This window comes from Oncorhynchus keta, chromosome 8 (genome assembly GCF_023373465.1).
Source record: "Oncorhynchus keta strain PuntledgeMale-10-30-2019 chromosome 8, Oket_V2, whole genome shotgun sequence".
Taxonomy (NCBI): Eukaryota; Metazoa; Chordata; class Actinopteri; order Salmoniformes; family Salmonidae; genus Oncorhynchus; species Oncorhynchus keta.
Window position 1 is genome coordinate 10,204,049 of NC_068428.1, and position 24,937 is coordinate 10,228,985.

General features: G+C 38.8%; 1 protein-coding gene across 12 annotated transcripts in view; it reads right to left on the reverse strand.

The window, feature by feature from the left end:
• Positions 1-24,937, reverse strand: part of adgrl2a (adhesion G protein-coupled receptor L2a) — a 187,851-nt gene that overhangs the window by 158,552 nt on the left and 4,362 nt on the right. The window lies entirely within an intron of this gene.

The window sequence follows — 24,937 nt, forward strand, 5'->3', positions numbered from 1 at the left end:
TTAGTGAGAAAAGCAAAAAGCGATTTATCTTTGCATACTACAATAATTAGAAATAGGAATATATTTTCTTTTTTTAAATGTCCATGATCATTGCAGAATAAATTCCTCACCTTTTCTCACTGTGATGGTTTCATAGGCTCCTCGCGAAATAGCTTATAGGCCTATAACAAGTTAGGATAACTACCATTCACCCCATCTCTCATTGAATTGGACCCGCTTCACAATTGTAAATAGATAAGCTATTTCAAGTAGCCTATTTTACTCTATGCGAGTTTGATGGTAGATCAGCCGGTTCACCTTTTCCATTGACTTTTGTAGGCAATGTCTGAGTACTGTAATGTGACATTTCTAACATAGAATATATTTAATTTATAAACATAATACACATCATAACCACTGCAGAATAAATTCCTCACCTTTTCTGGTCATGATGAGTTTATATTCCCATAGTAGCCATATACCAAATTGCAATGCGCATCTCCCATTTAATTGGCGTAGGATATTGTAAGTAAACGTTTTTTTCTCTATGTAACCGACAGCATGTGCGGTTTATAAGATACAGTAGAATTTAATAGGTGAGCAGACAGTTGATATTTTGCATTGAAGTGTTTAGACTCCCGCCTACTATAGTTTAAAAAAAAATCTAAATAGACAATGTTTCAAAATTCCCAGGCAGTGGCATATTTATGTTTGAGGAAAATGTGAATACAAAATGTTATTGCATTTAAACAATCTTTTCACAGGTCCACAACAATTTGCAATTGCTTTCATCTTTCAGAAACAGTCAGATAACACAAACTCCTCCAAAGACATTTGATCAAGTCCGCCATTGCAATTCCTTTAGATACTGTCTTGGCCTAATTCCAATACTTCCAAACTTTACAGTAAATAAGGATGTATTGTCACCATAAAAGGTGAGTGATGGGAGTTTTTCAGGTGGTATTATAATACTCATCCACGTGTGCAATTTTATGACAGGTCTGATTTAGAATGGGAAACATGGGTGTGTAGTTTATAAATCTTTAGCAGATATTTAGTGTTACATTTACACAACGAGGGGGGATAGGGATGGGACAGAAATTGTCATATTTTCCTACACCAAATAATTTTAGCTACTATGAATGGTATGTTAATCTGTACAACTATGGTTACTATTTTTGTCGCTAATAGTATTATTATTTTAATGTTAATACTACAGTTGGTATTATTATCATTATTGGTATTATCATGATTATTGAATTAAATGCATGTATTATGATAAGTATAACTGAAACTTGTATCTCATTATGTGGTAAAATAAGTATAGCTAATTATAATTTATAATGGTTTAGCAGATTATAAAAAGACGATCAATCTTTACCTAGCTAAAAGACAAGGAATGTAATACCTATTGTTTACAGTAAACTCACTCTACAACTATAGATGATGTTGTGTGGAAAATGGACTGAGAGGGACAAATGTATTTCTGTGGGAGAAAAAAAATCTAAAGGGGTGATGCTATTAATTAACAATCATTTTTATCCAAAAGTGAAAATTATCCAAAAAGACCCACAAAATCATAGAAAAACAAACATAGACTGCCCACCCCAACTCACGCCCTGACCATAGTAAATAATGACAAAAACAACAGAAATAGAGGTCAGAACGTGACACTCATTGATCTATACAGACCAAATAATGATGATCCGCACTTCTTCAAAAATATACATAACAATCTATTGAGCTTGCAGGGAACACAATATCATGTTATTACGGTGGGAGATTATAACACAGTTTTAAGCAGACGTGGGGCCAAGTCACTATTATTCGAGTGACAAGCTACAAGGTCCAAGTCTAAAGTTGAGCCCCAAGTAGAATGGGTCGAGTCAAGTTCAAATCGTACATTCTAAGAGCAAGACAAGTAAAACAAATCTGGCAATGATTTGTTCAACTACAAATCTTTGTTTATTTATTGAGGCTACCAGACAGCCCTTTTCATTATTTTGTCTACAAACATTTTGATTATGTTATAATTAATTTGAACAACAAATTCCAAATTCAAGTAAATTATACATTTCAAGAAATTTTGACATACCAAAAAACCAGAAGACCTATGTTAGCAATTGCTGCGTGATGCACCTTTGCTGGTGAGCTTGCAAATTAAACGGTTCATATTCTCAATCACCATCCAATTTTTGGAGTGGCATATTCATTTATGGCAATACTCTCTCCCTACAATTTGACGTTTGTTGCTGCACCAGATCCTATAGCTCTATAGCAAATCAACAATCTGCTTGCTAGCACAGTGGTTTTTACTTTTTGACCTTTGGTATGAGGTTCTATTATGGACATATGATTCAAAAGTGTAACTTTTTGGACGACATGGTTCACATTATGCCTGGAGAAAACCAAACACTGCATTTCACAGGAAAAACCTCTTACCAACGGTCAAGCATGGTGATGGCAGGTGACAGCAGGCAGCCTAGTGGTTAGAGCGTTGGACTAGTAACCAAAAGGTTGTAAGATCGAATCTGGGGGCTGACAAGGTAAAAAACTGTTGTTTTACCCTTGAACAAGGCAGTTTACCCATTGTTTTACCCCTGAACAACCCATTACCCATTGTTCCAAGGCCTTCATTGAAAATAAGAGTTTGTTCGTAACTAACTTGCCTAGTTAAAAAAAAGGGTGATGCTTTGCTGCCACAGAACCTAGACAACATGCCCTAGAGGGAACCATGAATTCTGCTCCGATAATTCTACAGGAGAATGTCAGGCCATCCATCTGTGAGCTGAAGTGCATCTGGGTCATGCAGCAAGACAATGATCTAAAACACACAATCAAGTCTACATGAATAGTTTTCTAATGTCAAAGTCCAGACCTAATCCCAATTGAAATGTTGTGGCAGGGATCGAAACGAGCAGTTCATGTGTGAAAACCCACAAATGTCGCTGAGTTAGTTCTGCACGTGGGCCAGAATTCCTCCACAGCGATGTGATAAACAACTACAGGAATCATTTGGCTGCAGTCATTGCAGCTAAAGGTGGCACAACCAGTAATTTAGTGAAAGGAGGCATTTACTTTTTCACACAAGGGAATAGGGTGTTGCATAACTTTGTTAATTAAATAAATAAAACAACCATCAATTTTGTTTTTTTGTAAACTCCGGTTCCTTTTATCTAATATTAGGTTTTGGTTGAAGATCTGATAACATTCGGTATAAAGACGTGCAAAAATAGAGAAAATCAGATAGGAGGTCAATTATTTTTCACAGCCCTGTACGTTGTGTCAAGCTGGTTAAAGGGCAAACTGGGAATAGTTATATCTGTGATAGTTTGGAGAAGAGGAATTGTTTAGATTATTTGTGCTTCCTCCGCCCAGAGGAAGCTTCGCGGCTCAGGCTCAACCTGTGGCGTGCTTTGCTCTCCGGAAGACGGCGCCGCTCAAAGGCATTATCAGTGGGGTAGCATTGAGTCTAGAGGTAGATCAAATGGAGAAAAAAAAATCCTGGTGTTTGTGACGCAAGGCGTTTGGTGAGACGTAGACCCAGTGGCAATGGCGAGAGTGAGAATACCCTGTCTGTCTTGTTGAGCTTTGACACAGAGTTTCTACATGATAAATTCCGGTTAGATTATATTTGCTATTCTATGTGAAGGCCTATGTTCCGAACCGACTACGGCACTTAAGGTGCCAAGGATTCGGACATACTGCAGCAGTGTGAAGAAGGAGATCCCATGATGTGAGAAATGTGTATGAGTGTGTCACAGGTTAGAGGTCATCATGGAGTATTATCCCTGAGGGTGCCACTGGAGGGCACCCTTATGTTTCCAGTGTCCAGGCGAGCCTGATTGGGATTATTGGGTTCACCTGGTTTAGGACTATTTAGGGGCCTCTATGAAACTGGGCCGGTTGCTCAGGTCTCTTGTCTTGTTTTGTATTGTACTCATGTGCACTTGTTTTTCCTGTGAATACTTCAGTAATCATTCTGGATTTACCCTCACCTCTGCCTGCAGTGTTTCTCTGTTCCTGGGTCCGAGTTCGTACTAGAGTTATTGTCACAGGAGGGCATAGTCAGAAGGAGTGTACAGTTGGGATAGAGAGAGCACTGTGGGTCAACTGTGGGGGTGCCCATGCAGTTGGGGATCTGAAGTCCCCTGTGAGAGAGAGACAGGTTGAGATTGCCAGAGTTTGAGTTGGGCAGAAAGTTTCCTATGCAGAGGCAGAGAAGAGAGTGGATAATAGCTGAAAGGTGGGTGATTAGACTGGGAGCCAGATCCAGAGAAGATGAGTAAGGTTGGTGGTAAACTGCAATTATGTTAGCACAGCTATAAACTGCTGTTCTGCTTAAAGAAGGAATAAAACTGGCCTTCTTTAGACTAGTTGAGTATCTGGAGCATCATCGTTTGTGGGTTTGATTACAGGCTCAAAATGGCTAGAAACAAAGACCTTTATTCTGAAACGTGTTAGTATATTCTTGTTCTGAGAAATGGAGGCTCTTCCATGTGAGAAATTGCCAAGAAACTGAAGATCTCGTACAAATGTGTACTACTCCCTTAACAGCACTGCGCAAACTGGCTCTAACCAGAACAGAAAGAGGATTGGGGGGGCCCGGTGCACAACTGAGCAAGAGGACAAGTACATTAGTGTCTAGTTTGAGAAACAAATGCCTCAAGTTCTCAACTGGCAGCTTCATTAAATAGAACCCGCAAAACACCAGTCTCAACATCAATAGAGAAGAGGCGACTCTGGGATGCTGGCCTTCTAGGCAGAGTTCCTCTGTCCAGTGTCTGTGTTCTTTTGCACATATTAATCTTTTCTTTTTATTGGCCAGTCTGAGACATGGCTTTTTCTTTGCAACTCTGCCTAGGAATGCCAGCATCACGGAGTCGCCTCTTCACTGCCGATAGTGGACAACCTTGTTTTACTCCTCTTGACATTTTAAATCTTTCTGAGAAATAGCCATATTTTACCTTTTTACTCCTAGGGTTACTATACATTATTTTAACACATTTTACAAGAGATACTCCAAAATGTAAATGTTCCAGGCATTTATATATAAACTCAGTCATACTTTATCAAAATAATAACTAATAACAATATAACTAATGTAAAACATACTGTGCCTGTAAAACGTATATAGGTTAAATACTTTTTTGAAAGAGCACAGTTTGAAAGATATGGCAATAGAAATAAAACGGGATGGACATCATAAATATATTGGAGAGGTTGAGGGAAGAGTTAAAACAAACAACATAAAACTGTTGAAAAATACTGTCCATAAAATGTTTATAGTATGTATAAGATGGAAATACAGGACTAAATGTTGTTCACTAGTTTACTCCAATTGGGGGAGAAGAGGTAGGGTTGGAAGGTCAAATTATTATTTTTCATTTAAATATGTGTATACAGTTAAAGTTTACATACAGCGTAGCCAACTACATTTAAACTCCGTATTAAACCATTCCTGGCATTTAATCCTCGTAAATATTCCCTGTCTTAGGTCCGTTAGAATCACCACTTTATTTTAAAATGTGAATCATCAGAATAATAGCAGAGAGAATGATTTACTTCAGCTTTTATTTCTTTCATCACATTCATAGTGGGTCAGAAGTTTACATACACTCAATTAGTATTTGGTAGCATTGCATTTAAATTGTTTAACCTGGGTCAAATGTTTCGGGTAGCTTTCCACAAGCGTCCCACAATAAGTTGGATAAATTTTGGCCCATTCCTCCTGACAGAGCTGGTGTAACTGAGTCAGGTTTGTAGGCCTCCTTGCTCGCACAAGCTTTTTCAGGTCTGCCCACAAATTTTCTATAGGGTTGAGGTCGGCTTTGTGATGGCCACTCCAATACCTTGACTTTGTTGTCCTTAAGCCATTTTGTCACAACTTTGGAAGTATGCTTGGGGTCATTGGCCATTTGGAAGACCCATTTGCGACAAAGCTTTAACTTCCTGACTGATGTCTTGAGGTGTTGCTTCAACATATCCACATATTTTTCTGCCTTGTGAAGTAATCTATTTTGTGAAGTGCACCAGTCCCTCCTGCAGCAAAGCAGCCCAAACAACATGATGCTGCCACCCCCGTGCTTCACGGTTGGGATGGTGTTCTTCAGCTTGCAAGCATCCCGCTTTTTCCTCCAAACATAATGATGGTCATTATGGCCAAACAGTTCTATTTTTCCTTCATCAGACCAGAGGACATTTCTCCAAAAAGTACCATCTTTGTCCCCATGTGCAGTTGCAAACCATAGTCTGGCTTTTTTTATGGCGGTTTTCGAGCAGTGGCTTCTTCCTTGCTGAGCGGCCTTTCAGGTTATGTCAATATAGGACTTGTGGATACTTTTGTACCTGTTTCAACCTGGGATTGATTTGCACTTTTCGCACCAAAGTACGTTCATCTCTCGGAGACAGAATGCGTCTCCTTTCTGAGAGGAATGACGCCTGCCTGGTCCCATTGTGTTCATACTTCCATACTATTGATGGTACAGATGAACGTTGTACCTTCAGGCGTTTGAAAATTGCTCCCAAGGATGAACCAGACTTGTGAACGTCTACAAAAGAAATTCCTGAGGTCTTGGCTGATTTATATTCATTTTCCCATGATGTCGAGCAAAGAGGCACTGAGTTTGAAGGTAGGCATTGAAATACATCCACAGGTACACCTCCAATTAACTCAAATGATGTCAAGTAGCTTATCAGAAGCTTCTATGACGTGACATAATTTCCTGGAATTTTCCAAGCTGTTTAAAGTGAAATAATCTGTCTGTAACAATTGTTGGAAAAATGACTTGAGTCATACACAAAGTAGAAGTCCTGACTGACTTGCCAAAACTATACTTTGTTACCAAGAAATTTGTGGAGTGGTTGAAAAACGAGTTTTAATGACTCCAACCTAAGTGTATGTAAACTTCCGACTTCAACTGTAAGTGTGTGTGTGTGTGTGTGTGTGTGTGTGTGTGTGTGTGTGTGTGTGTGTGTGTGTGTGTGTGTGTGTGTGTGTGTGTGTGTGTGTGTGTGTGTGTGTGTGTGTGTGTGTGTGTGTGTGTGTGTGTGTGTGTGTGTGTGTGCATATATGGGGATTGGAAGTGATGCAGACAATTACATTGATGGAAGCTACAATCTCTCTGCAATATTAAAGCCCCTACAAAATATATATGTTATTATTATTATTTTTAAGTGGAGCACACCTGAGAAATGCACGGAGCGCTCACACTATAAGGGGACATCGGCTGCGCTGATATACTGATTGAGAAAGGATCAAGTTTTTCTAAGACATGAGACACATTTGATAGAAGTACCGAAACTAACACAAATGCTAGTACCGAACCATTTTTCATGTTATAGTATCGAAAAAGTACAGGAGTTTCACTATACTGTGCAACACTAGCATCCATAGCAGATTGCTAAAACGGTAGCCTACTTTATATGAGTAATATTAATGTAGGTAGACTACTTTCTGGTCACTAATCTGTATATATGCACCTGCCTTTGCACACCAATGCTGATGACTGGTCATTGGTCAACAGTCAAGACGTGAAACTTTTTGGTTTTGAGGCACAGATTAGATTTTTTTAAAACAAATGTGATATTTCTGTATTTAATTTTCAATTATTTTCAATCATTACGGTAAAAAACAAATCACAACAAAATGTGGAATAAGTCAAGGGGTATGAATACTTTCTGAAGGCACAGTATGTTCTCTTTTTAGTTACCTCCATCTTTACCGAATGATAGTAACTGTAGGGACATTTTTCCTAATAATGGTGTAAAATTCACAAATGTACAAAAATATTTGTATGAAGGCCAAATTACAGGGGAGGAACTTCATGACGATATTACATATTTTCAGTTCGGAAAAACTCCAGGGCTTGATGGCATATCAGTAGACTTATACAAAAACTTTTTTTATGTACTAAAAGATCCACTATTAGCATGTTTTCACTACTCCTATTAAAATGGTTGACTATCAGATACTCAGCAAGAAGGTCTGATTTCACTATTACTGAAACAGGACCCAGGTGGTAAGTATAAAGATCGAGTCCACTTAAAAAACTGGAGGCCCATTACAACTTCAATGTTGTGATGCAAAAACCCTGGAAAAATGCATAGCAGATAGAATTAAACAAGGTTTTACCGGATATTATTCATCCTGATCAGACAGGTTTTTTTACACAAACAATACATTGGAGATAATATAAGTCAATTACTTAAAACAATAGAACACTATGAAACATCAAAGAAACCAGGCCTGGTCTTCATAGCAGATTTTGAAAAGGCCTTTGATCAATTCTAGTCATACTTTATATATAAATGCCTGGACTATTTTAATTGTCAGTCTCTTATACAATGGCTTAAAGATATGTATAGCAACCCCAGATGTAAAATAGTAAATAATGGTTACTTCTCAGAAAATATTGATTTGTCAAGAGGAGTTTAACAAGGTTGTCCACTGTTTCCATATATGTTTGTTATGGCCATCGAAATGTTAGTTATTAAAATCAAGGGGTTAGAAATCCAGGGTTTAAAAACAAAAATTTCAGTGCATGCCGATGGCTCTAATTCTCTTAAGTCCTCAATCTGGATCCCCGCACAGTCTCATTGGCGACATAGATAATTTCTCTAGCCTCTCTGGACTAAAACCTAATTATATGAGTAAGAAATATTTCACTTTATTTGGAAAAGTAAGCCAGGCAAAATTAAATGTTCTTATTTATATAATGAATACGAGTTTGGGGGGCTAAAATGATGAAATATTAAAGCATTAAACGTCTCACTAAAAGTTGCAGTCATACAAAAGTTATACTACATCCAAACTCGTTCTGCAGCAGATTAGTAAGAATAGCTCTTCCTCCTGCTGTTCAAAGATGACCTTCTTGCCTTTACCCAATTTACAACCTTTCATTTTTGGTTCATTGAAAATGAAACAAGCAATACGAAGCTGGTTACAATTTACATTTCATCCTCCTGAAAAGCCAGACCAAATATTATGGTTAAACTAAAAATATACTGATTGATGAAAAAACATTATTTTTGGATTTAAAAAAACGAATTGTATTATCTTTACTATGAATAAGAATGGGGAAGTTATGTCACACATGCAGCTTTCAAAAATATATGAGAATGTTTGCTCTATCCAAAGTTATAACCAACTGGTTGTAGCATTACCACAGAAATGGAGGAGGCAAGGGAAAAGGGGAGAAAGTCAGGAACATTTATTAGAACATTTATTCTGATATTGTGCCCATGTGGCTTGTTTCTGGTCACAGGTTCAGGAATGGCTGAAAATTCACAAAATTCACAAATTCACAACATAATATTACAATCTGTGGATACTATGAGATTAGAAAGGTTCAGAATTCATGTAAGACATCACAGCAAAGTTTAAAAATATATGGCACATGGAAAACAAGAGCGGGTGGTTTGCGGAGATAGGTGGGATGGGCTGAGAGTAGCTGAGGGATAAGATTAAAAACTCTTGATCTGTAGTGGCTGGGGCCGAGAGCGCCAGGAATCATGTGTGCCGCATGTGTCTGAATGTGGTGTGTATACTGAACTGTATTTTTGTCATGTAATCATGTAATACTGTGTGGAAAAGTTCCATATATGTGAAATGTATGTAGCAAAATATCTGTATAAACAAGAGTGTAAAACAAGGTTGCCTTTGTCCTCCGAAGGGGTGGGAGGTGGTGGGGGGATGGGTTTGAAATAAAAAAAACAAATAAATAAATAGAGAGGTACCGAATCAATACTGTTACATGTGTATGGGCTAAGAGATTTCCTTTTCACAAGCAAGGTGCCATCCCATACAAAATTGGATTGGATAAAGCAAACTTAAAATAAGCCAACTCTGTATTATGTCTGCAATAGGAATTGAGATGACCTTGAAAGACCACAAACATATTCAGACTTTACTTTTCACAATTGCCTCATGTGGAGCAGGGACGGCTCTCATAGCTTTTTCAATATAGGACAAAATCGTCATAACAGGAACCTAGTTTCCTTTATCTTGAAAATTAAACTACAGTACAACCGAAGAGCACTCAACAAAAAGAGAGTTGCACTGAAATCCTTTATGACCTAAAAACACATTTATGCACTATTGTAGTTTTCGTGAAAAACCCATTCTGGAGCAGATACAGAGAGACAAGAAAACGTTTCCTTTGCTTGAGGCCATGGTACTGTATCAGTATGACTAGGCTTCTATATCAGCATCATATATGTAGGGATGTAGCAGCTGCAGCAGACAAAGACAGAATGTCTTCAACAGCACTGCGCTGTCTGCCTCAGAGGCAGCACGCTCCCCCACATCGAAAATAAATAAATAAAAGAGACGGCAGATCCCTACTACATGGAGAATGGGTGTTCTGTAAATGCATGATAACAGTTCTATACTTTAATAATCTTTGTATCATGCTGAGAGTGTTTAGCATGCTGAGACACCAAAGGCGAATGGGGGAGTCTGCCTGCCTGCCATTCTCATCATTAAACGTGCCGAGGTCTCCCTTCTCTGCTGGAGACCTTTTTTACCCTGTAGCTAGAGCCGAAACCACCGGTGATCATATCCTGACTGTTTTCTTAACCAACTCTTGACTCTGATTTGATCTGAGACGGGCCTTAAAAGCGCCAACTGTCATATTGAAAGTTGTCAGAGGAATCATCATCCTAGGCTACGTTCAATTTCACAAGAAGCATCATAGGAGGTCAATGTACTGTGAATGGTAAGAACAGATTGTGAAATGTCAACAGGCACAGCATTGTCTTTGCTAAATACGAGGCAAATGCAGACATATGCACTCGGAGAGATAGAGAAGCCACAGAGGTGTTGGCCCAAAGGCTTTCAACATATGTCCACATGCTGTATCCAACCAAAGCACCGGCAGACAGCTTTATAATCAAATCGACGTAAGAGTGACAAACGTGAATTGCGGAGCCCATTTGTTCTTTTGATTAAAAAGCAACAAAAGCTAAGTATTCGGGAGGAAGGGAGCTATTAAAAAGGAAGAGTTTGAAATTTGAATGACGGGCCCCGAGAACAAGTGGCAGATGTGAAAGAATGCTAAGTCCTTTGGACAAAGATCTGTTGTCCCTCTCAAGCTGCTGAAGGGGGCCACAAGAGAATAGAGGAAGAGCTGGCCATTATATGAAACGAGGTCTGGAAGAATGGGGAGGAGACAGGATAAAGCGACATAGGGGGATGGGTCTAGGTTACAATAAATGATTGACAGCCTGCAGGTGTTTCTTGACCTCTGCATTAGCCCCCAGGCTTCAAGAAAGAGTAGGGATGTTAATTGTCACGGAACATCCCAACAATGTAAAAAAGGGGGCCAGTGATTCACCAAAATGTAAATCGCATCCAACGATTTGGTGTGCTGGTTCAGCACATGTTGAATGAAAATATAGCTGCTCCCATTTGGTTAAAAAATATATATAATCATACAATCACACTATAGTCCTTTCCACATTTGTCCAAACTCTCCTTATCCTCATGTCTTACCAAGTAAAAAATTATAATCTTTGAAGGCATAAAATACCTAGGGACCTGTGGCTCAGTTATGGAGTAACCTAGCCTGGCTCGTTGAGGAAATATATTCCTTAAAGAGATTGCATTTCTTCTCTGACACTGCTGCAGATGTACAATTTGCAAGCGTAAATCAGAAAATTCTCCCTCCGGTGGGGAAGAGATTGAGCCAGTGATCAGATGACTTGTGGAGTCCCACTGAGTTCGAAATGGCTGGGAGTGGAATCAAGTCGCTGACCCTTCGGTGGCGGAATGATTGAGAGCAGCATGGAGCAGAGTCAGAACAAGGAGCATGACTGACACCACAACCAAACATAGTGCGACTGCTGTTGCCCCTGAACACAGCCCCATGACCCTGACAGAGATCATCATGGCGAAATACTAGGTCAAACACACACTGCTCACCAGAACAGCTTTGCTATAGCTATTCTGGGAGGGATGAGAAGGGAAGGGGGCACACAAAGCAAAACCAAAAAATCATACTTTTCTGAAGTAGCAGTGGTAAATTGGGTCACTCCACTATTTTAGGAAAATGAAATGTCGCAACAGATGGCGTACAATCTCTTATATAAATGTTGTGCGTGTACATTCTCACTAGTCCAGTAAAAAATGATTAGCTAACAATTCATTACGCCCCTCTCCCTTGTCCAAAACATATTGCAGTAGTCAGAGCTGTCTTTTCAGGACAAAAACTAAATACTGCTCCTCCATTTTGCTTCTAAAACAATGACAATTCGCACTGTCATGCAATCGTAGACACAAATCTACAACTCAGAGATCTGAGTCAGGTAAGTATTTTCCCATTCTCAGTTATTAACTAGCTGTACTTAATCATCTCAGAGTATATGAACACAGTTTTTTCAGAATATAACTAAATATTAGGATTTTTCTCTGAATGTAGCAAAGAGTAACCATTCAGTTTTGCTACACCTCCACTATAGAGAATTATACAGTAGTGTAGACGACACAGTGAATACATCTCTAAGGTTGGAACTGTACCGCCCATTGCTCTTTCTGTTCTCCCCATAAATCATTTTTACTGGCCATTCAATTAATCGATTAGCGCATTCCCCATTGGCCAGGACATATGGCTACTAAATAAAACAATCATGACCTAAGATAGGTCATTAATAAAACATTGGGGGAGAAAACGGAAAAAGGCCACTAACCAAAATATGTCTTGGATGAGTAAGACATATAACTAAGTACAGATTCGCTTAGTTAATACAAGTCAACAATAAACCAGGAATAAACATATTTGTGGGAAATCTACATCATCTCTATTACATACAGTATCATATGTCTACATTCTGATCCCAAACAGTGGTTCAAATATCTTCTCTGGTTCAGCATGGAAATGTGTCAATTTTTTTGTATTTAGGAATGTGAAAATATTATTGGGCTGTACCAATACATGGTTTGTGTTGTTTTGCCCTTTCTCCCACTAGTATGGAATCCATAACCACATAATCATTTTAGCAATGCAACAGAAAACCCTATCAGTTCTGAGAGAAGCCTATACCGGTCTCTCCATGTAGATTATAGCTAGATGAATTCAGATGGTAAGATGGTAACAAGTTCTAATACAGGTTCCATACATTATTAGTGGTCATGTTGATGTTTTAGTGGAAATGAAGTGGATTATAGCAAATTTGAAAATGTAATTTCCATGTACTGATAGCACAAAACTATTCCTTTCGAGACAAAGGAGATAAGAATTGTTCGGCCGTAGCTGTTAGATGGTGCCATTGTCAATGCTTCTCAGCTCAGGAATTAATAGGCTGACATTAATACAGGAAGATAAATAAGGAGGTCAGAAATGTGAGACCCACCATTATATAGGTGTCTCATGGCGATAGTACCTGCCAATCAACTCCAATAAGTCCTTGATACTATACATTTATCCTTGAAAAAGACAGTGCATGGACTACTCTCAGTATAACATTGGATGCAGGGAGACAGACAACCCAATGTGGATATATTTAGTAGGATTTCTGTTCAGAGAGCATTTCATGAGCACAACAGAGGCGTTTGTCCTATGATCCATTGTGCCATGATGCTGTGCCTAAATTAGTCATAACAAATCAGGGATCACAAAATGAAGCTCGGCAGTTGGCCCAGCCAAGTTCTCCTTAGCTCATCTTCTCAATTTCAGCGGAATGCATCAGTGTTGCGCTCATTAAAAAATGATACAATGCGGTATTGGTGAAGACAAAGTCAGACAGGCACTTGGCACAAAATACTGGGTGTCGGGTCAATGTTGTCCACTTCATCTGTGCTGACGTATTCCCGAATCAAACTTCCACATCTAATAACAACCCGGTCAGAGAGAGAACTTCCAAGGCTATGGCAAATCGCCAAGGCTGTCTGAGCTTTAATTTGCCACGCGGATACAACACATTAGTTGTATACAGTACACAGAGAGAACACATAATACTCAGTGTTGATACCGAAAAAGTATACCGTTAGGTTCACAATACTTGTTTTTTCCTCCGTGCAAGTGGAAGTGTGGTTACCTTTACCATGAATTGCACCAGTGAGCAGCTTTAATCTCTCTGTACAACAGGATGAAAATAAGCAGATGAATGGGTAAAAAGCCTGCTCTTTCCCTCTATTAAGGACCAGGCCCATCAATAATTCACCATGATCGTGAGGCATTATTCAACAGGAAGGTTAATTTTTAAGATGGTGGGTGGCAACACTAAACATGAAAAACTTAACACAGACGATGACTCGTAAAAGCAACATCTAGAATGGATGTGGAGCAAGTAGGTAAGCAGCCAATTTATCTCCATTTAGACAAATCGTTGCTATCACTGGAAGACAAAAAAGAAAAAGGGTATGATAGGAGACACTATAGAGTGATATGATTGTATATATAAAGTGCACAGAAGTGTGGTGTACAATATAGGCAAAACAATAGTTTAGGAAGGTGTGCTAATTCTTTAAGATGACACATTATACTCCAGTTTTCCTGTCCTGGCACACTATCTAATTGAGGCTTTGATCCTTCCTATGGCTCCGAGGAAGGACAAACGAAAGCAAAATGAGGGATGCTATAATCTCAGCCCTTACTAAAATAGACAGCAGAGCAAGGACCTTTCCCTTAGAGCAGCAACACAAACACATTGAGCCAGCACTGGAGCAGACATGTCAAACTTCACCCTCTACATTTTCTCGCTGCTGTAGCATCTATTTTCAATCTCAAAAGATGACATGAATGCCTTCGTGAGACAAGGGAAGTGTTGTATGTCATTGCATGCTAAACAAGGTAGAATAACACTGGTTGGCTCTCATCAGGAAACCAGGAGGCAAAAAGAAGTTGGTGTAGTATTTCTTGAGAGCAATCAGTTGTCAGATCTAAATATTGACTAACAGGTAATGCAACTTGTTAAACCTTGTTTCGTATATTTAGCTTTTTTTAAGATACTGTTGCTTGCAAATGAATGGTTTGCCTCTCCAATGCACCGTACAACATGAAGTACGGTATATTATATTAAGTATAACTATTATAACAGATTTTAGGCACTGTAATATCATAAATACTCATTCATTCAATGCAGTCATTTTAAACTGGTTTGGTTGTGGAGCTATATGAATGAATTTACATCATATTTAAGGCCATGTTCGATCAGTATCAGTGCTTGTTGCCCTCTGCCTTGGGTTGTGACAGAGAGCAGCTTTTGGACTGAGCTTTCATCTGTGCAGTTACATGTTCATTAACATGTGTTCACCCAGTGTTATACGAACGATTGTGATGCAAACGTCCTTGGATTGGCTCATTGAGCACGCCCGTCTGCATAACTGTAACAGAGTGGAGCCCAGGTGTGTGTCTAGGCCTACTGTAGACTGACTGGGTTGCAACAACTCATCGTCTTTAAACAACGAGGAAGTCATAAAATGTTGTAATAGTTTCAGCTGTGTTATCTTCAAGGTGTAAACATTGTGGGCTTTTCCATAAAATTATAGTGAGAATTGATTGTTTTTTCCACATGCATAAAACTTAAACAGAATACATTGTCAGTGCTCTATGAAACTGAAAACAATTTACTATAATTGCTGTATTACATGTTGCTATATAACCAAAGGGCTGAACAATAAACAAACATGACACATATTGCAACCTACGGTATTAAACAGTCACATTCCATTTCATTGATATATATTACTTCAATATAACAGATATATATTGAGTGTTAGCATCTTATTTCCAATCCCTTTTGTTAAAGCTACAACGTCAGACGTGCAAAAATATGTCCTTTCAAAAGGACGTGCCTCCCTTCAATGGACAATAATCTTTCCAAGAATCAGTCTTGGCGTGATAAAAAATGATTCTAATGTAAATGGCTTACTGGCAACGTTATCGCCCTCTACCACCCACAGCAGGACAACCGATACAGCAATCACTGCTTCTGCACCTTGTGCATGTTTAAGATGTGTTTGCTCTTTTGTGATAACAAAGGAGGGAAAACAAACGACTCAGAGTAACTGGACCAAAGTCGGCAAATCCAAAGACACAGAGGATGATACAGCAAACTGTAAGCGAATTGGAGATAAAATATTCACTGGGAAAATTATCTTTCCTGTCATAAACCCTCTCCTTTTGAATACCAAAGGAATTCAAATTCCCAAACAAATCCTGAAAGGTTGACCCATTCTGTGTTATACATACTGATAAAATTTCAGTCTAGGTCATACCTTTGAACTGCTACGCCCGAGCCAACATGAGGTATAGATTGCCATCTCTGGTATCTCTGCACAGGTAATCCACTGAAGTGTAATTACCACAGCTCTAAATTATACAAAATTATAATAGGGAGTTAAAAACTCCATATGAATATGGAGGACGTGTGATAACAGAGCACCATGCTGTGAAAGAGGGTAATATCTCGATAATGGCCCTTGTTTAGTGGTGGAAATCTCCTCACAAGACAACAGGCTCCCTGTGAGATATCTACTTAAATGTTTCTTGACACGGGCGAGGCATTCACAGAACAACAAAATGTACTAAGCCACGGCGACAGAAGATAATCTAATTACAGGACTAATGTGGCTTTGACAAAGGCAATTGCTTAAATAGGACCCAACCCAAGATTCCCCACAAACACAAGACTTGAATTGTCGTTGTTGACATGTTCCACAATGGTTTCTCTTTGTCTACTTGGTTCCTAATGGTATGACTTGAACATGGTGTGATGGTTTAATAAAATTGAGAACTCATGACACCAGATTGCAAACATTGAGAAATTCCACACTGATTCAATGTCCAATCATAAGTTCAGTTAACCATCCTTAGTGCAGACCAGTGACCCCTATAGGTACTAGTTGTGAACCTAACGTGAATTAAAACCTATTCTGTCTGGCAAAAAACAGAGATGGAATGGTATGGAAGTAAAAAATGAAAATTGACAAACAGCATGTCTGTATTTACACTTAGTACATCAACAACACAATTTAACTTCAGTAACATTAGAAAAAAATACAATGTTGATATCTGTAATTGTCGTACACTACCGTTCAAACGTTTGGGGTCACTTAGAAATGTTCTTGTTTTTGAAAAGAAAAAAAAGAAGTCCATTAAAACAACATCAGATGATCAGAAATACAGTGTAGACATTGTTAGTAATGTTGTAAATGACTACTGTAGCTGAAAACAGCATATTTTTTTTATGGAATATCTACATAGGCGTACAGAGGCCCATTATCAGCAACCATCACCTCTGTGTTCCAATGGCACATTGTGTTAGCTAATGCAAGTTTATCATTTAAAAGGCTAATTGATCATTACAAAACCCTTTTGCAATTATGTTAGCACAACTGAAAACTGTTGTTCAGATTAAAGAAGCAATTAAACTGTCCTTCTTTCGACTAGTTGAGTATCTGGAGCATGAGCATTTGTGGGTTCGATAACAAGCTAAAAATGGCCAGAAACAAAGACCTTTCTTCTGAAACTCGTCAGTCAATTCTTGTTCTGAGAAATGGAGGCAATTCTACTTGAGAAATCGCCAAGAAACTGAAGATCTCGCACAATGCCGTGTACTACTCCCTTCACAGAACTGCGCAAAATGGCTCTAACCAGAATAGAAACAGGAGCGGGAGGCTCTGGTGCACAACTGAGCAAGAGGACAAGTACATTAGAGTGTCTAGCTTGAGAAACATATGCCTCACAAATCCTCAACTGGCAGCTTCATTAAATAGTGCCCGCAAAACACCAGTCTCAACATCAACAGTGAAGAGGCGACTCCTTTTTCTATTCTGGTTAGAGCCAGTTTGCGCTGTTCTGTGAAGGGAGTAGTACACAGCTTGTGCGAGACCTTTAGTTTCTTGGCAATTTCTCATATGGAATAGCCTTCATTTCTCAGAACAAGAATAGACTGATGATTTTCAGAAGGAAGGTTTTGTTTCTAGCCATTTTGAGCCTGTAAATGCTGATGCTCCAGATACTCAACTAGTCTAAAGAAGGCCAGTTTTATTCCTTCTTTAATCAGAACAACAGTTTACAGCTGTGCTACCATAATGGAACACAGGAGTTGTCAGGAGTTGTCACAGATCCCTCCGGAACTTTCATTACACACACCTGTCCCCGATTCCCACTGATTATTACTTGTATCAGTGTGCCCTTTGGTTTCCATTGGGCTGTTGATTATTGTTACAATGTCGGTAGATGCGTGTGAGTACCTGTGTTGTGTGTTTTGGCTTTCGTGCCATTGTGGATTCCGCAAATGATTACGGGTCTTGCCCTGTGTGTTAATCAGTGTGCGCGCGTGTTATTTATTCGAGGTACTCCTCACTCTTTTGTTTTAGGTTTCGACCCTGTGTTTTGTTACGTGTTTGTTTGATCTTCGTCCCCATGCCTTTACTTGGCACGCCGTAATTTGGGCTCAATAAAAAACACTATTACGCATTCCTGCGCCTGTCTCCCGAATAATTCATGCGAACGTGACAGGAGTGACGGTTACTGATAATGGGCCTCTGTACGCCTATGTAGATATTCCATGATAAATCTGTCATTTCCTGCTACAATAGTCATTTACAACAATAACAATGTCTACACTGTATTTCTGAACAATTTGATGTTATTTTAAGGGATAAAAAAGTGTTTTTCTTTCAAAAACAAGGATATTTCTAAGTGACCCCAAACTTTTGAACGGTAGTGTAGGTAACATCAAATAGCATTTTGTTTCAGGCTACTGGTGCATGCTCCAGTTGTGAATCATGCAAATATCAACACCTTATTGGAACATTTCTCTGAGAAATCTGAAAGTCCACTAATGTCAAGGAAATAAATAGGCTACACTACATTATTTTATCCCTGGCCTACAATGTAAATCGGAAAAAAAAAATGTAAAAAATACAAAGTTTGACAAATGTCCCCTTTTTGGCTAATGCACTTAGGTATGTAGGATTTGTGTAGCATGTCTTAGATACAAAATGTTTACAATTTTTGCTAATGGTCAGATTAATCAAGTTCTCGAGGCTACGTTTCCACAACGCTGTTCATTTAGTAAAGGCTACAGGGTTAACAACAGGAGGATCTCTCAGGCAATGCAAAAAAAAAAGGTGCCTGTGCCAATCCTAGATGTTATCAGGCACAACAAAGCCAACTTTTTAGAGACTTTGAACAGGCTCCCTTTTGGAGCTGTGGCTCCTTGGCTGCCCTAGGGCCTGCTGGACCTATTTCTGATGGTAATGGGGGCTGGATGCATCCTGTCAGCTCGCTCCAGACTTGCTAGTTATCAGCTCGAGGTGATGAATGATGGAAATGCCACGAGCGGCAACCAGTGCAGCTCTGCAAGGACAAAAATACACCCCTGCTTCCCCTCTTTTTGTCTCTCTTTTTTAAATAGTATTTTATTCCATCAACTACCCAATTGCATGGCTTACACCAGTTGCTGCAGGGGATTGAGAAACGGGATGTTCATGTTGCATGTTACTGACAATAGCCTATATATTTTAATTCAGTGCTCACTCAAGTGTAACAAATCCTTTGCGCACAATAAGCATTCATATATACAACTAAACCTAATTTAGTGTAAAAGTTTCATATTTATGGTAATCTCCAATTTCCTAACTGAAAGAAGTGCAAAAAAATAAAAAATAAAGAGCACATTGTTTATTCCATGTCTTTAAAGGATGTTAATGGTAATACCAACTCAGGCATGAGACATGTGGCTCAGTTCAGATGATAATGCCAGGCAGGTGTGTGGTGGTAGGGGTTATATTTCTCATACCATATTTAATTACAACCAACCTAGTAGGAGGTGAATCACTATTCAGCAAACAAGTCCCCTGAATGATAAAAGAAGTCATAGTTTGTGTGATTTTGTGACAGAAATGCCACCTACTAATGTTCCACACTTTATTTGGAGGGAGGCATAGATTCTGAGTGTAGTTTCATCACGTCATTTTTTAAATACACTTTTGGAACATACAAGAAGCTCTGTACATTTTGATATTCCAACTGATACAAAAAAATGTTTTTATAAAACTGAAAATCTAACTGTCAGACAGATAAACCCAAATATAGCCCATTCTGGGCAAGCGTCAGTACGATGCCAGGCCTGGTGCAGCTGTACAAGCAAAGCTGTACAGGAAAGTCACCACGGCCACAATCGCTCAATCTTCCCCGTGTTAATCCGACACAATCTGCATTCAATGCAGCCCTGCTCCTTGGGTCTCTGTGTTTCTTTTCACACCCCGAACTAGGGATTTAGACCTGGCAGGATAGTGGGCATATTGTAGAGCCAGTCCACTTTCTTACTGCTTAATCACACTGGGGTGTCGCAATGTTGTGACATTTGTCGCTAATGTGGCACTTTATTTCAGTTGTTTAATACGAACCATAACCTCACTACTGTCCATTGTTTTGTTACAACATTAGATTCATTGTATTATGCTACAACAGAGAAATTACGGTCGTTATAGTCTCTAACTGCGTTTCTTTTCAGTAAAAATTATTTAAATATGGCTAGCTAGCAAATGTGAGGCCACAACGAATTACAGTGGATTTAAAAATGGTTATATTTTCTTGTTTAAAGTGCCTTCAGAAAGTATTCATACCCATTGACTTATTCCACATTTTTTTATGTAACAGCCTGAATTAAAAATATGTATCTCCCATCTACACACAATACCCCATAATGACAAAGTGAAAACATGTATTTTGACATTTGTGCAAATATGTTGAAAATGAAACACATAAATATCTAATTTGCACAAGTATTCACACCCTTGAGTCAATTCATGTTCGAATCAACTTTGGCAGCGATTACAGCTGTGAGTCATTTCACACCTGGATTGTACAATATTTGCACATTATTCTTAAACTTCTTCAAGCTCTATCAAGTTGGTTGTTGATCATTGCTAGACAGCCATAGATTTTCAAGACCATTTAAGTCAAAACTGCAACTAGGCCACCCAGAAACATTCAATGTCATCTTGGTATGCAACTCCAGTGTATATTTGGCATTGTGTTTTAGGTTATTTCCTGCTGAAAGGTGAATGTGTCTTTTGGAAAGCATACTGAACAATGGTTGCCTCTAGGATTTTACCTTTGCTTAGCCCTTTTTATAATAAAAAAAACTGCCTAGTCCTTGTTGCAGCCACCACCATGCTTGAAAATTTGAATAGTGGTACTCTTGCCCTAAACATAATGCTTTGTATTCAGTACATAAAGTTTATTTCTTTGCCATATTTTTTTGCGGTTTTACTTTAGTGCCTTATTGCAAACAGGATGCATGTTTTTGAATATTTTTATTCTGTACTGGCTTCCTTCTTTTCACTATGTAATTTAGGTTAGTATTGTGGAGTAACTACAATGTTAATGATCCATCCTCACTTCTCTCCTATCACAGCCATTCAACTCTTTAATTATTTTAATGTCACCATTGGCCTCATGGAGAAATCCCTGGGCGGATTCCTTCCTCTCCGGCAACTGAGTTAAGAAAGACACCCGTATCATGGTAGTGACTGGGTGTATTGATAACCCATCCAAAGTGTAATTATTAACTTCACCATGCTGAAAGGGATATTCAATGTCTGTTTTTCATTTTTACCCATTGCGAGGCATTGGAAAACCTCCCTGGTCTTTGCGGTTGAATCTGTGTTTGAAATTCACTGCTCAACAGAGCGACCTTACAGATAATTGTATGTGTGAGGTACAGAGATGTAGTCATTCAAAAATGATGTGAAACAATTATTGCGTACAGAGTGAGTCCATGCATCTTATTAAGTACAGTTTTGCTCATTAACGTTTTAAGACTTGCCATAAGAAAGGGGATGAATACTTTTGACTAGACATTTCACGTTTCCATTTTTTATTAATTTCTAAACATTTCTAAAAACATAAATCCACTTTGACATTATGGGGTATTGTGTGTAAGCCAGTTAGACAAAATCTAAATTTAATCCACTTTAAATTCAGGTTGAAACACAACAAAATGTGGAAAAAGTCTAGGGGTGTGAATTCTTTCTGAAGGCACTGTAGAAATCACATCATTGCTAAATCATCCAGGCTTCATCTCTCAGGCTGGATACCCTCAGCACCCAAGCAGGGTGTTTGCTGTAAGGACGGACTAGCAACATGTTGTTAGGGTGTGCCACAAACAGTATTAGAGTAAAACATCAACACCAAATATATTGAGGTACAGGACAGAACAAATAGTTCAGTCCAATGAAAGTCAGTTTTTACTTCACAGGCTCATTGCCAGACTAAAGCTATGTTCTGCAGAGGGAAGAATTACATTCAGGCTCAAATGGAACTAAATCTCACCTCCCCAAGGGCCGATATTTCACTTAAAGGCCCAGTGCAGTCAAAAACGTTATTCGCCTGTGTTTTGTATATATTTCAACATTATGAGGTTGGAATAATACTGTGAAATTGAGAAAATTATAATAATGCCCTTTTTTGTCTAAGAGCTGTTTGAAAAGGCAGGCAGAAATTTCAGCCTGTTTTTATGGGATGGAGTTTTGGCCTGCCTGGTGACATCACCAGGTGGTAAATTAGTTAATAGACTAATAAGAAAGAGAATTCCAAACCTCTCTGCCAACAACAGCTAGTTTTCCATTTTTCCCTTCTCCACTCAGACCACTCCCAGACAGTCTAAAATTGTTGCTTGAGAAAATGTTAATTTGCTAAGAAGCTATTTTTGTTTGTTTTAAATTGAAATTGTAAAACATAATCACAGTAAGGTACTTAATCGTTATCCAGAAAATATTTAATATTGAGATTTTTAAAAAACGGCTTCAGTTGGACGTTTACGCATCTCTGTTGGGAGTGGCATTTGTCCTCTGTTTTTCAGCATTTCCCCTGGAAATTCCTCTTGAGTTGACCCACCGTCTATATAGCTTCTGTTTTGTCAACAGAGAGACAGAGTGCCTCTGCAGGTCTAGCTGTGACAGTTGCCGCCTTGTTACAAGCTCCCTCACTGTAGTCAAGATGAGCTTCGTACATGTAGCCACTCAGTGCAGTGGGTTATAGGCTAACCTCAACAATGCATCTTTGTCAAGAGCAGCTTTTCCAAGGACCGTCTCTGTTTGAGGGCACAGTACCGAGTGTGCTGTATGATCCAGGGCATCGGAAACCCCTTCTGATCACATAAGGTGTAATTCCGAAATATGGTTGTGCATCAGCAGTTTTTCTCTTGTTATGTCAGTCACTGGCAGTCACTCAATTAGCCCATGTCAGTAAAAAAAAAAGATGTGTAAATTAGTCTAGCCAGCTATCTAAACTTCTACTAATCACTCTCTCGTCACTCCCTCAAAATCATATGAAAACCTGCAAAAATTTCTCTACATCCTAAAGTAAAATATGTAGAATTTCAGGAAATTATCTGTAAAACTGCTAATTTTGCCTCCAACCCATGGCAAAATTATTAGAATTGCAGCAAACTTGCTTTACAACTGCAACATTTTCTTTACACCCATGGCAATTGCAGGAAATTAACTCTAAAACATACATTTTTTCTCTCCGCTGTCAACTCTTTTGTTCGTTAGGTGGGTGAGGGCCCCCAACCACATTTAACTTATGTGTGGGTATGGATGTGGGTAGACAGACCCGCGAGCCACTGCGGCCTCTCATGATGAGTTCAGATTTTGTGGCCACCTTTTTACCCCATCAAAGTTGCCCATCCCTGATCTAGCTAGGGTAATGACGACTCTGAGCATGAAATTTAACACTGTCGCTATCCTCTGTTAGTCATACCGCATTTCTCAGTAATTAAATACAATCTTGTATCTAAAAGGTAGCTGTTTACAAGGTCCAGCAAGGCACGTTAGCAGGGCAGTCATAGGGTGTATTTTGTTAGGATGTATGGGTGTTAACAGATGCCATTGGAATATGGGCTTCTCCTGATACTGCAATGCCCTGCCTGTCGTATTCTTGTGGATCATCATTCTCCTGAGTGCACTCCAGCCTATTCATATCACCATTCGAAACATTTCAATCATCAGAAAAATACATTTCATCATCAGTTTTATCAAATTTCCCTGGCCCAACCATTATTGGAATCCTGGTGCCATTAGTGGCTGCTGCAGCTGAGAGAGCCGTAGTAGGTTAAAAGGTGCACAGACACGCACAGTTTTTTTTATTTCTTAACACAGCACGGCAAGCCCGAAACCCAACTGTGTGGTCAGGCTCGGGCAGAGGATAAGAACTTTAGTGCACGTACCACCAAAAGTGAGGTGTGTGTGTGTGTGTGTGTGTGTGTGTGTGTGTGTGTGTGTGTGTGTGTGTGTGTGTGTGTGTGTGTGTGTGTGTGTGTGTGTGTGTGTGTGTGTGTGTGTGTGTGTGCGTGTGTGTGTACGCACATATATTTACAGACATATTTTATTTTGCATCTATATTCAGTCTTCATTATTATTTAATTAAAAACAAATACAAAATAACTTTTTCTATTTAGTTGTACTTCTTTTAAGTGTATAATATATTTAATAATAACAGTAATTCATGATTATTTTCATCATTTGTTGATAATGACATAGTTAATTAAGTTACATGTTTGTCAGAACATTTTTGAATTATTTCTGTCAAAGCTGACAAAAGTCTGTCAATATACGGCACAAGAGAAAATATAACTGTCTCATTGGTTACACTTATGCCTGCCGCTTATGACACACTACATGTTCTATTGAAGAAAAAGAGATGCCTAAACGTATGCAATATGGTTCTGTAAAATATATATAGTTGGCCACAACCAGTAACAAAAACATATTTGTTTCGCTTTAGCGCTGTTTTATGCCACGAGCCATGAGTTTTACAGCTATGCTTTGAAGTTCTTTGTGTTTCCGTTTTATTTCCAGAATCCTATTCAGAGGAGCACCAAAAGGGGCAAACTAATGAAAAAGAGATGCTCGATAAGCTAAGGATGGCTACCACTGGACCAGTGGAAGAACAATATAGAAGCCATAGAAAAAGAACCTCACTATTTCTTTCACGGGTCT